We start from the raw sequence: 14,382 nt of genomic DNA on the forward strand, positions 1-14,382 counted from the left end.
CAGGCACAGAAATGCAGGAGGAAACCAGCGGGCAGAGCGCAGCACACGGCTCGAGGAGGACAGCGCGGTGGCTAGGGGGCGACCTACCTGGTGACAGGGTCAACGGTCGCAAATCATTTTAGGAAATTATTTCAATACCTAACTAATCTTAACAGATCAACACTCTTTCCTCTGGTCGATGGACCATTAGTTGAGTAATTGATGGTAATACTAACAATTAACTAAGTAATTTACAAATAAATCTTAAGTGAAAAAACCACAGACTCTAGGTAAGATTCAATGATTTTTATCTAATCCCAGTCATAAATGAATGTGCATTAGTACAAAATCACATTGCAAACTCCATCAACTTTCATGGAAGAGAAAACTCATTTAGCAAATGCATTCAAATTCACAGACTCATTCACCAAAACCATGCATTTAGAGTGGTTAGATGTAGAGACAAATGACATAATAAATCATACATTCGCAGAAGAGTTGCAAATTTAAGACAGAATAATAGTTACCCAATGGTGATAACGGAAAACAAACCCTCTGGCCAAAGGACTGGTGGAGGTCCCCTGATTTAGAATCAGGAGACAAAGAGTATAGGACAGGATCAGGACAGCAGGGTAATACTTACTAAACTTCTCTACAAACCCAACGTACCAGGGCACATCCCTCTTATACACTCTCTCCCTCCTCGATATTCTTCTGGAGTCTTCAATCTAATCAGGTTGTCTTTCAGGTGTGAATCTTCCCAGTCAGTTCTCTCCTTTCCTCAGCAGCAGCAACTCTTGCCTCTCTCAAATCTTTTCTCTATTAGCATCGATGTCAATCTCGAATAACTTGCTCTCTCACATGCCAATTATTAATCTTTAAGTCACTCTAGTTATAGTCTTCTTTTCTGCATGTCCCCCCCTCAAAAGTTGCAAATATCGGCGGGATACGAACTTTGATTGGGCAGTGGCAGGGACGTAGTCATCACCTCATGCTGACATAATCCTTTTCAATAATCTTATTTTGTTTGAAAAACCCTTCCCCTTTAGCTCATCATTCATAACTTAATTCTACTTCATTCCAAGATATATAATGTTGCAAATCAAATAGCATTTTTAAATGCAGTTCCACAGTCGAGAATATTTTTCACACAATTCTTTTCCTTGAATCTTGGCAGCCGTTCAGCCACACGGTCATCAGGTCACATCGTCGGGTCACATCATCACTTCACTGCGCATGCATAGCTTGCCTCCATCTCGCCGCCATTTTTCTTTCATTATGTGGGCCCAAACGTGCACTATTAATAAAGGAGTCATAAACAAATGTTATTTTCTCAAATACATGATTTTCACTGTTCAACACCCCCTTCTACTCTATCCCATGTTATTATCCCTTTCTTTAAGCAAAAGCATTAGCAGCAATAGTGCTCTTTGAATTCAGGCAAACATATTGTGGGCATGAGGTGCCTCAAAACTTCATGTTAATAGTTTTTGTGCATGCCAGAGAGTTTTCCCTCTCAAAACGGGTTAATCACGTTCCTATCTATGCAATCCTAGTTCCCACATGCGCAAAAGCATTTTCCAGTTTAAAGTGGGTTTTAGTCACATTGCATTTTATTGTTATTTGTATTAATATTATTTTCATTTTCTTTACTATTTCTACTGATTAGTACTGTTAATGAGGAATTGCTCTGAGCAATTTTATTGTTTTCTTGAATCCTTGCTCCATCACTATATGTATGCCTGACACCAGCCTATGGGTTGGGTTGACTCCTGGCCACTCCCTTACCAATCGGGAAAAGGTTTCCAGGGGTAACACAGCCCATTTTTACAGCAGGTCCTGTGTGCCCTACTACTAACAATCCTGTAGTGCCCTTTGTTACTAAAGCCAAGATGGCAGAACCATTCTTCCCCTGTGCAGAGTTCCTGTGCCCTCCCTAGATGTGTGGTTAGAGAAATGGGGAAACCCCCCTATGGTCACTCAAATTGATCCTGAGGGCATCTCCCCCCTGAGAATTTGATCTCGGTTGGCTACTTAGGCAAAAGGGAGGCAGGCCCAAGAGTGAGCACAATCCTTCAGTGACAAGGTCAGCTTCCGTTGCGGATATGCAAGGGCTGAGCACTCTCCATCCTGTCAGAGCTAGGTCATCTTTCCTCCACACCCAAGGCCTTTGTCTCAGCCCTGAGAACAGCAAATTCATGGCTAACCAAGGAGCTATTCAGCTCCTTATTGGCAGTTGAAAGCTCAGGTAAACAGGCTTCGAGAGGCTTTAGGGAGGTTAAAGATAATTGTTTAAAAGTACCTTTTGAAAAATGCTTGTTACAAATCCAACTTTACCAATGAGTGAGGTTTGTAATAAATATTTTAAAAAGTCCAGGAATAAACATTTTGTTAGGTGGAGGTAACTTTTTTGAATTAATAAAGTATTCCATTGTTTTTCTATGGCACAGCTAAGCCTGCTACTTTAAAAATAGTATTGTGACTGTAGGAAAATGTTGAACATTAAACATATACATCTCCTTCTTTCAAATATTATGCACACTGCATTCTAGACATTCAAAAGCCTAGTTTGGAGTGCCTCATTTATATTTAAAGGTAAAGTGTATTAGGCATGGGCGAAATGCGCGAATTCGCTGTACGCGAATTTGCGCAAAAGCGAATTTGCAATTCGCAAAACCTGCGAATTCGTGTGAATTTGCAGATTTTTTTTGCGTGTTCGCTGGGCTTTTTGCGTGTTCGCGGGCCGCTTGCAGTGCATCTACCACGAAGTTACCCATGTGGTCTTACATGGGTGCGGCCATCTTGTTCGCGTTGCGTATTTCCGTTTCCGGTCGCTATTTGCATGCTCGCGTTGTGCGCGGGTGCGATTACGTGTTTGCTGGCGTTTTTGCGTGCTCGTGGGGAAATATCTCGCAAACTTACCCACTCGGTCCTCAATGGGCGCGGCCATCTTTTTTTTCATTCATTGCTATGGTTTTCGGCATGCTTTTCCAATCCTCTGCTAATCTTTGCAATCCTTTGTTTCTTTTAACTTTTTTTTGATCTTTTTTACTCATTATCTATCCCTCTCTTTTTCTACATCTATATTTTGTGTTTTTTTCTACTTTTGGTTACTTTTAAAGCTACTTTTTTTAACTCTTTTCTTTTCTTTACTTTTTCCCGATTCTTTCCTATTTATTTTTTTGCAGCTGTCCAGGACCATGGCAAAGGGAGCCAGGAAGAGTAAGGGGAAGGGTCCCGCACCCCGTACCCGGCTCCCATGAGAGCACTTAAGGGGGGAAGCAGTGTAGCCCGGGAGATTTTCAGCGCGGTGGAGGTGGCCGCACTGATGTTCTTCGTTCAGCGCCACCTCCCCAAAACTGTCGCGGCAGTCTCGGTGCCCGGTACGGGCTCCAGGAGCATCGCCAGCTATGTGGGAAGGTGTGCCGGGCCATGTATCGTGTGTCTGGGGTCCGGCACACCTACAGCCAGTCGTCGCACCGGTGGTCCAACGTCCTAGACCGGGAACACAACATGCTCGACCTGCTAGGCATCAAGGTCCCTGGGCTTGGTGAGTAGTAGTAGCTATTTAATCACTACTCTGTTTTCTCCTGCTCTATATTATCACATTGCAAATGTTTGTTTTTTCCGAAGAGCAAGAATGCTGCCGATTACATTGCAGGTAAATTATGTTTCAAAAGCTTCTGTGATTGCAGGAGCAGGCCTGCTCACTGGTGGTGCTACTATGCTTACTTGTTTTCAATGTTGTGTTCATTTGGCCTGGGTGATGATGAATATGTATCAGTGTACTTTACAGAACTGCGTAATGCTAGACATTAGAGACTCAAGTCCAGTCTTTCCTTTGTACTCTTGCCACTAAGAAGAGATAGTGGTGGTGATCATGACAGACTGTGTCTGTCACTTCTCGTGCTGCGGAGTGCTACCTGCCAGTCCTTGCAGAACCTTTTTGTAGTTGGTTTAGTGAGTAACATAACTTTCCAAGAAGACGGTCCGCGAATCCAGCAATATCCTATTAGACCTCATCAGATAGGTCAATGAATTTAGTGCAATTGTCTATTTCCCCGAAATAATTTGTTATTGTTTTTTTGAAATGTTTGATGTGGTTGACAACAATCATCCATGTTTGTGTCTTTCTTTCATGTTGTACATCAGCTTCCCTCAGGGGCAAGGGGACACAGGAGGAGGTAGCAGCACTGGCGGAGCAGGGACAACAGCTGGAAGGCCAGGATCGGTCCGGCGACGGCTCCTCTGCTGGCCCCAGTAAGTTTTTCTGTTGATATTAATAATTATACTTTTCCATCTTTTACAGCACCTGTATTTTTTCCAAACGTTCCTCATTCTATTTTTTACTAAATCATCTTTGATCTTTTTGTAGACTGTTTCTAAATTCTTATCCTGCCTCTAGTATGACTTCCTGTGGTACTACAAGATTATTATTCGTCTGTCTGTGTAGCTAACTAAGCTTGCATTCTATTCCGCAATAGCTCTATGCACTGAGTGCAGTCCTCTGGGTTGTCCTTACTGTCTATTGAAGTCTTCTAAATGTTTATGCTTTGACAATTCCCAACAATAAAATGTCAATGGCCACCAAGAATAAGATACTAGTTTACTTTTTGATTGGATAAGAGGACAATCCATATTACTACTGTTGCAGGGACTATTCTACACAAACAGAACTATGGACAATTGAACTGAATTGAAAGTAATTTATATTGCGCGACTAAAACCCGAAGGTATCAAGGCGCCAACCAAGAAATAGGGCATTGGTTATGAATTATAATATGCGCAGTTAGACTTTCCACATTCCTCAGTCAAAACAGAAGTGGAACCCCCCAATCTCCTTACTGACTAGATAGTGTGTCAGAGTCAATATTTTAAAAACAACAGGTGATGGACCGAATGTGGATCAATGTCACACACTCACCCCAGTCCAAAGATCTGGGCCAAATCCATCGTTTTTTTGCACTCCACACCACCCTGGGTTAGACAATGGCGATATGCAAATCAGCTCTGACACTGTGCCCCATGGGAACAGTCCAGTCCGAACTACAAAAGCCATGTCCTTCCCAGAACGGAATCAAGCATCCGAGGACCGGACCGGTTTCGAGGTAACACCTCTCATCAGCCCGGCTAGCTTGACTCCAGTGGTGTGGAGTGCCTGGGACCCACGTCTGGGCGTCCCCAGCGCACTTAGGGCAGAATATGCAAAAACAACAGGTGATGGACCGAATGTGGATCAATGTCACACACTCACCCCAGTCCAAAGATCTGGGCCAAATCCATCGTTTTTTTGCACTCCACACCACCCTGGGTTAGACAATGGCGATATGCAAATCAGCTCTGACCCTGTGCCCCATGGGAACAGTCCAGTCCGAACTACAAAAGCCATGTCCTTCCCAGAACGGAATCAAGCATCCGAGGACCGGACCGGTTTCGAGGTAACACCTCTCATCAGCCCGGCTAGCTTGACTCCAGTGGTGTGGAGTGCCTGGGACCCACGTCTGGGCATCCCCAGCACACTTAGGGCGGAATATGCAAAAACAACAGGTGATGGACCGAATGTGGATCAATGTCACACACTCACCCCAGTCCAAAGATCTGGGCCAAATCCATCGTTTTTTTGCACTCCACACCACCCTGGGTTAGACAATGGCGATATGCAAGTCAGCTCTGACCCTGTGCCCCATGGGAACAGTCCAGTCCGAACTACAAAAGCCATGTCCTTCCCAGAACGGAATCAAGCATCCGAGGACCGGACCGGTTTCGAGGTAACACCTCTCATCAGCCCGGCTAGCTTGACTCCAGTGGTGTGGAGTGCCTGGGACCCACGTCTGGGCATCCCCAGCGCACTTAGGGCGGAATATGCAAAAACAACAGGTGATGGACCGAATGTGGATCAATGTCACACACTCACCCCAGTCCAAAGATCTCGGCCAAATCCATCGTTTTTTTGCACTCCACACCACCCTGGGTTAGACAATGGCGATATGCAAATCAGCTCTGACCCTGTGCCCGATGGGAACAGTCCAGTCCGAACTACAAAAGCCATGTCCTTCCCAGAACGGAATCAAGCATCCGAGGACCGAACCGGTTTCGAGGTAACACCTCTCATCAGCCCAGCTAGCTTGACTCCAGTGGTGTGGAGTGCCTGGGACCCACGTCTGGGCATCCCCAGCGCACTTAGGGCGGAACATGCAAAAACAACAGGTGATGGACCGAATGTGGATCAATGTCACACACTCACCCCAGTCCAAAGATCTGGGCCAAATCCATCGTCAATATTTTAGCCCCCGAATGCAACAATGATTGATCCCCGATGATTATACAACCCAGGACATAAGACTACGGAGTCAGAGTCCCGACCTCTCTAAGCCACGGACTCATGCTTGCAAATTGCAAACCCTTTCGCTCACTCACTCATGACCAAAAACCATAGAGTCTATGTAAGTTTTAAAGCGTTATTAAAAGTAAAAACATTTATTAAAATCAATTTCATCATATAAGATAAACGGTGAAGGATTCAAAACTGAAAAGTGGCTGATTTCACACATTAATTGTGGGAGAGCCCTCACCTGGTTGGAACTTAAAGTCTTCTTTGTGGGGATGAATCGTTGCTGACTCCAAGTGACAATGATCTGATCTTGCTCTTGTTCTTAGAAGGGAAGCTTCTGTCTGGTATGAGAAAAATGGTGCGTGTTAAAAAGCAAGCATTCATCAGTTGTGCCAAAAAGAATAGCAAGACATGTTAAGGCTATGCATAAATAAAAAAAAGCCTTCCCTGTAGTTTCGAGACTAGAGAGTCACAAATTATTAAATTTGTTTATGTAGTACTAGTAACATTTTTTCATTCCTAGAAAAAATAGGGAGTGATGTATATGGCATCTAAGAATATGAAATGTATTTTCTAGGCGGAGCGTCGGCACAACCATCCACCATTGCCGGGGCCAGCGCAGAGGTGGGCACCATCAGCCATCAGGAATTGCTGTGGGGGATGCCACGGTAGTGGTGGGCAGTGGTAAGCTAATATATTCCTTACTTATTGAGATTGCAGACTGCAGAGTGTGCTCTCTGCATGGGTGTATATGTTGTACAGTACAAGTACACTTTACTGTTAAGAAGACTTACTAATTTAGAAGTAAGTTTTTGTCAACCAGGTAGAAGACGTTCACCCTTGACTTCGCATGAGCAATAGCATTAGCGGCAGGAGTTGACGAGTAACCAATGGCCTCCTCTAAATTTGATTCCAACTCAGCTGTGAAAGTTTTATCGAGAATCCAAGTCAGATTAGAGATGAAGTTGATGGATGGGATGAACGAAAAGGGAAAGAAGGGTGTAAGGAAGGACGAGCGAGTTAAAAGTAATGACTGGCAAAGAATGATACGTGTTTTTGAATGCTGCCCGAGGTGGCTGGGAATATGATGCATGGCTGGTTGAAGGCTGAAGCAGGGATGGGTGGAAGGAGAAAGGGAAGAGGACTGCCTGGGTGGGGGAAACAGAAACTGTATGTGTGCGCAATATATCCTTTGGTTCAAATTCAAATGCAAGTCAAGCACGGATGCATGGCGGTTTCCAAAATAAAATAAAAATGTTGTTTTTCTGTGAGAAAAACTAAGGTTTGTCCAGTTGAGACATTAAGAAGAATGATTGACATTTACTTTGAATGGATGGATGCCTGGATCATGGTACTATCTTACTCATAAATAGCATAGGTGTATGTAGACAGTCACTGGATGAAGTGTTACTTTGAACAGCATTTTAAACCGCACCCCCGCGTCCGTTTCAGTCTAGCAAAGACAAGGAAAAGACGATGTAATTTATCAGAATACTAGCATGACTAGTAACAGTAGTTTGCAAGCACAGCATATATCCTGCCATTACGGGGGCCACTCACTACCTCTGTTAATAATTTTATTACAACTCTGTCATTCATGTTTGGCCTATCAGTGTTCACTCAATAAAAAAAACAGAGCATCCCATATGTAAGCAAATATCCTGTGAAGGGATAGATAATCATAATATTTATCTTCTTCATTTTCCTTTTCTAGTAGTCATTGTCACTGCAGGGTGAAAGTGAAATTAATCAAGCGCTGGGATGGCTCCGGGTAGCCATGCGCTATATAAATGCTTCTCACGATCACAATCACAGTAGCCCTTGTAACAGAGTATGGCCAGTGCCACCAGTAATAGAAAAGTAAGAGCTTCACCACCTGCATGTACTAGAGTGGTACAGTAACGCAAGTCTGTGTTATCATGGCTTGCGTCTGTTTTTCTCGGGTGCAAATTGACTCCGCTGGCATTATGCCGGCTTCCACAAGTTTACGTACCAATTTTGCTAAACGAGAGAAGAAGAAGACTGGTACACTGTCTGATTCTAATGTAGTGAGTCCATATAGTGCTAGTAGAATTCCTGAAACTCCCACTAATGTTAGAGCAGAGGTCGACAAAGTGGGGGGTTAGATACATACAGGCCAGAAATGTTATGTACTGTGCTTGCAAGTTGCTAGTACCACTGTGACACAACTTTCTGCTGAAATATTTTGTGTTAATCTTAAAGAGCATTGGTTACAGTATGTTTTTCTTTCTTCATATAGATGCTCCTTCCAAACCAACACGGAAGGAGCTGGCTAGACGGGCCCGGCAAAGGAAGCTGGAGGCGATCGTCGCCAAATATTGGCGCGGCTGGTGGCCCAGGAGGAGGAGGATACGCAGTCGCAGTCCACAACAACATCCGCCACGACAGCTGCATCCTCCTCTGCGCACCCTGGGTCAGCCAGTCAGCGCAAGCCTCCAGTGGTACGGAGCCGTGGTACCTCAGCCACCCGCCACCACCAAGAAGCCAAAAAATCTGCTGCCCCCCACAGCAGGTGCAAGGCACACATCCACCGCCTAACCCTCAGGGTGTCCAACCTTGAGCAGGAGATGGGGAGAGTGAAAACCCTGCTCAAGAAGAACCTCCGCAGGGAGCAACAGGACCACCTGGCTAAAGGACACCGCCGCCGGCAGTAGAGAGGCGAGACTGTCCCTTGCCCCTTTTTTAAAGACTTTTGGGGGGGGTGGGAATTGGGAGTTGGTTTTTTTGGACTTTGGGGACTTTTTATTTCATGGACATTCATTTGTGTTAGGGAGGGGGGTGGGTCGGGTCTTGCTGGGATAGTTTATTTTTGTTAGGGATAAAAATAATTATTTACTTTCAACTTAAACATAGCATACGCCTTTTTACTGTTTTGCGGGGAGGGGGTGGGGGGACTGCACGTTTGTTTTCCTGAAACTTAACTGGCTGCTTGGTTCAAATTGTCTAAGTAATGGCCCAAATGTTTACAAAAGTAAGTGCCAGTCACAGAGTTAGTGAATTCAATTGTCCAACTACTTTACTAGTACTACCGTCAGTCTCTCCTCTCTCCTCCTACTCCATTATTCTTCCTCCCCCCAAACGCTTATCTTACCTGTGATTCGTGTTTGAGAATAGGGCTAGGCACAGGGCTGGCTGTATGGCAAAATGGCGATGAAGGTTGGCAATCCTGGGTGGATGAAATGGCATCGTGTGATGGTAGTAGTGTTGGTACACAGTGGCAGTAGCAGCATATGAAAAAAAAGAAATTGAAACCTTGAGTGGCCTGAGCGGAGCATTAGAACAGTACGATTGATAGCACAGTACACAAGAACAGTGCCATAATTTAGCCTAACAAATGCTAAAGTATTTAATTCAAAGAATAACTACTAGTTGCGTGGAGTTCGGCTTTGGCTACTACGAGAAATAGTACTGAAGGTGAAGGAAACAGCAGCGTAATCATTTGACACGTGTAGGAGGAGGATGTTCTTGATGATCAATCCAGTTGATGGCACACATGAAAATCAGATTTGATTTGCAAATAGTCATGGGTGTGTGTCAAGCTGAGTAAGAATATATCCTAGGATTCCTTCACCAGCCTTGAAATTAATTTTCTGTTGCTTTGACCTTATCCTCCCCAGCAAGTGAGTGGACATATTGTTGTCATTTAGTCAAACCTAAATGAAAACCACACAGCCCAGGGGAAGAGGGTTAGGGTTTGAAAATTGGATGGGAATGGGGGTTTTGGGGAAAGATTTGTGGAGAGAGGAAAAAAACACAGCATGTACAAACAACAAATGAAGATAAACAAATCTTTGGATATGAAGGTATCCATAAATCTTTTTAAGGGGCCTAAAGGAAGTGCATGCACTACTGTATGCATGAAGTTGTTTGCTAAATGGATAGGTTACTGGAAAGTAAGTAGTGTTTTCTACAATGTACTAACTATGAAGAAACAATGTGACAGTACATGGCTGTAGTAATTACGCAATTTCACTTGCCTATCTGCCCTCAGAGAGAAGAATCACTTAGTACATTAAATTAGTTTAAAAAATAGCAAAGAAAAAAGTATACAATGGCTGGAGGGATGAATTGAAGCAGAGAGCAAACAAATGCACAGAGTCACACTCATAGAAGTCCAAAGTAATAATATTACTTAAAAGATAAGTAGAAATGAAGAAGGATACTGTAACTGTATGTTGTTGCAGTTGTCCTGTTGAATTTGGGAAGTTGCATGCATCCAGCCATTCCTCTTTTTCGCGGTACTCCTCCATTCCATCTGTCGATCTGTTGATCAATGTTGGGGACCAGAAGACGATGAAACATACAACAAAGCAGACCAGGTCAAACGATGGTGTGTAACTATACCAGTGACTAAGAAACAAATAGAGTGCATATGTGTATCAGTGCCGCTGGTAGTTATTGGCAACAGATAACTAGATTGATTCCCATCAGACCACCCTTTTTGGTGGAGTTTACGTCACGTGGGATTCGTTGATCATACCATACCACATCTAGCCATATAGTGCTGTTGTGGAAATGGGTGTCAGTAATCTAGTCATAGTGTTTGCCATAAAGTGGACAAAATGATGTGCAGTGCTCCAGTGATAATGGTGAAATAAAATTGACTACCCTGGCTCTGACACAGTGTACATACAGAAAACCTGGGTGTCAAAAGTTAAAAAACGCCTGGTGAAGAATCTACCCTATGGCGCTGTGCAGGACGGTCGACATGTTTCAGCCTAAGGGACATTATCCCGGCTTTCTTAAGGACCATGAGTATAAGATCGCTACTGCAACTATAACCACAAGTGATATGTTGGGTAAGAAACTGATGCATATCTACCAGAAATTCAAACATTTTAGGCGTCCACTGGTGGGAGAAGAATATCTTCTTCCTGTCAACAAACAAAAGATGATTGTACAACAACACTGAGTAACATATACACAACCACCTGGATACAGAGAGACCGTATATAAGGAACACACCTGCATGAATACATTATATTCCGCATATGTAAGATAAAGCATAATAACTTACTCACCCAGAGGCATTTCCTCTGAGTGATACTCACCCAGCCTTGTGTGGGTGAAGACCTCACCTCACCCGGCAACCGCTCGGGAGTATGAGGCCCCGCTCTATGGTGTAGAAAAAGAACACAGTAAGTACACAACTTTACGGTGTCCAAGCCAATCGCTCTACACACTGAACCTAACAAACGTGTGGTAAGTGCCCCTCTGCCAAACCAAAATCCTCAAAGCCTATCTCTGATAACATAATGGAAATCACATATGCTGCGAAATGTCTCATGTCGCGAGACTTAATGTAGACCCTAGGGAGTGTCTGTGAAAAGTTTTTTTAAAAATTATTCATACAGTTAAGTGAACATATAACTACTGCATCCCAAACACATGCTAATGATAGGAGAGGTTAGAAAAAGTTCAATGGTGACCAAATGGGCTACCCAGAGGCACAGGCTTCTTCAATATAAAGGGATATGGGTCCAAAGAGTACCCTAAGACTGCCCAACCATGCAGATAGCTGGGACCATTTAAACTACATTAAGTCTTGAATTCTTGGTGCAGCTTGCCTGGTCTAATGTCACCAGGAAGACAAATCACTAAGACACCCACCTGTCCGTCGGTGCCCCGGCATGTTGGCCAAGCGGAGGAGGAGGTGTCGATAGGGACGCCCCAAGCATTTAAATAACTTCCTCTCGGTGGCGTCTAACAAGGCAAAAACGCGATAGGAGACACTGCTCCGTCGCGCATGCGCAGACGATAATGAGGCGCCAATAGTGGATCCTCGATGTTTTCCACATATATTGCGCAGTGAAGCAAAGAGAGGAATCCTTCTTGAAACCCAAAGGTAAATGTAATAACAAATAATAAACCCCCTTTGAGAGGGCTGCCCTGTATTGTTCCAGTATTCATCATAGCGCCCGAGCGCATGACTAACGCGGGAGACACTGTTCTCTTGAGCAGCGCCCGGCAAAACTGTGAAGCATTAAGCCCACAGTCTACAAACAAGTGTTACAAATGCACCGCGTATATCTCCCATTAGGAGAGTCGCCCCTTAACCAAAGAAAAACTAACCTCGCTTGCTGTTAAAACAGGTAAAACGATTAGATTTGATGAGTGCTCCCATCGTAAAGAATTCACATTGAGTTTGGTGAAAAATACATTGTCCTTGTATTGTGGATATAGATAAGTAGTCAGGATACTGTTTGAGTGGAATTCTCATACTCATTGAGGAAACAGAACCGGAATACGCCTATGGCTATATTATTAACTAAGGGACATTAATGGTCTGAGAAGCATTTGCGCTAGCAACAATCACACAATGCTAGAGAGTGACCTGACTTCAAGCGTCATCATATTCGCAAGCAAAATGTCATAGAATTAAGAAGTAAATGCGAAGTAGTTATCTTCAATTGTCACTGAGGGAGAAGGGATGTGGAGGAAACTAGGTAGGCAGAACAAGGGGAACACACACAATTAAGTTAGGTGAGCTATCAGGGTACAAATAACCAATGTTTGCACCTATATTCAATAGACCCGCAACTAAAAAGTTGCTCTCAAAACTAACAAAACTAAATGTGTGTGGAGGGTCAAGGGGAATGTTTAACGACCTGTCTGCTAACTCCCCTACTATCAGACTATGAAACATACAACAAAGCAGACCAGGTCAAACGATGGTGTGTAACTATACCAGTGACTAAGAAACAAATAGAGTGCATATGTGTATCAGTGCCGCTGGTAGTTATTGGCAACAGATAACTAGATTGATTCCCATCAGACCACCCTTTTTGGTGGAGTTTACGTCACGTGGGATTCGTTGATCATACCATACCACATCTAGCCATATAGTGCTGTTGTGGAAATGGGTGTCAGTAATCTAGTCATAGTGTTTGCCATAAAGTGGACAAAATGATGTGCAGTGCTCCAGTGATAATGGTGAAATAAAATTGACTACCCTGGCTCTGACACAGTGTACATACAGAAAACCTGGGTGTCAAAAGTTAAAAAACGCCTGGTGAAGAATCTACCCTATGGCGCTGTGCAGGACGGTCGACATGTTTCAGCCTAAGGGACATTATCCCGGCTTTCTTCAGGACCATGAGTATAAGATCGCTACTGCAACTATAACCACAAGTGATATGTTGGGTAGGAAACTGATGCATATCTACCAGAAATTCAAACGTTTTAGGCGTCCACTGGTGGGAGAAGAATATCTTCTTCCTGTCAACAAACAAAAGATGATTGTACAACAACACTGAGTAACATATACACAACCACCTGGATACAGAGAGACCGTATATAAGGAACACACCTGCATGAATACATTATATTCCGCATATGTAAGATAAAGCATAATAACTTACTCACCCAGAGGCATTTCCTCTGAGTCATACTCACCCAGCCTTGTGTGAGTGAAGACCTCACCTCACCCGGCAACCGCTCGGGAGTATGAGGCCCCGCTCTATGGTGTAGAAAAAGAACACAGTAAGTACACAACTTTACGGTGTCCAAGCCAATCGCTCTACACACTGAACCTAACAAACGTGTGGTAAGTGCCCCTCTGCCAAACCAAAATCCTCAAAGCCTATCTCTGATAACATAATGGAAATCACATATGCTGCGAAATGTCTCATGTCGCGAGACTTAATGTAGACCCTAGGGAGTGTCTGTGAAAAGTTTTTTTTTAAATTATTCATACAGTTAAGTGAACATATAACTACTGCATCCCAAACACATGCTAATGATAGGAGAGGTTAGAAAAAGTTCAATGGTGACCAAATGGGCTACCCAGAGGCACAGGCTTCTTCAATATAAAGGGATATGGGTCCAAAGAGTACCCTAAGACTGCCCAACCATGCAGATAGCTGGGACCATTTAAACTACATTAAGTCTTGAATTCTTGGTGCAGCTTGCCTGGTCTAATGTCACCAGGAAGACAAATCACTAAGACACCCACCTGTCCGTCGGTGCCCCGGCATGTTGGCCAAGCGGAGGAGGAGGTGTCGATAGGGACGCCCCAAGCATTTAAATAACTTCCTCTCGGTGGCGTCTAA

The sequence above is a fragment of the Lissotriton vulgaris genome, chromosome 10 (genome assembly GCF_964263255.1).
Source record: "Lissotriton vulgaris chromosome 10, aLisVul1.2, whole genome shotgun sequence".
Classification (NCBI taxonomy): domain Eukaryota; kingdom Metazoa; phylum Chordata; class Amphibia; order Caudata; family Salamandridae; genus Lissotriton; species Lissotriton vulgaris.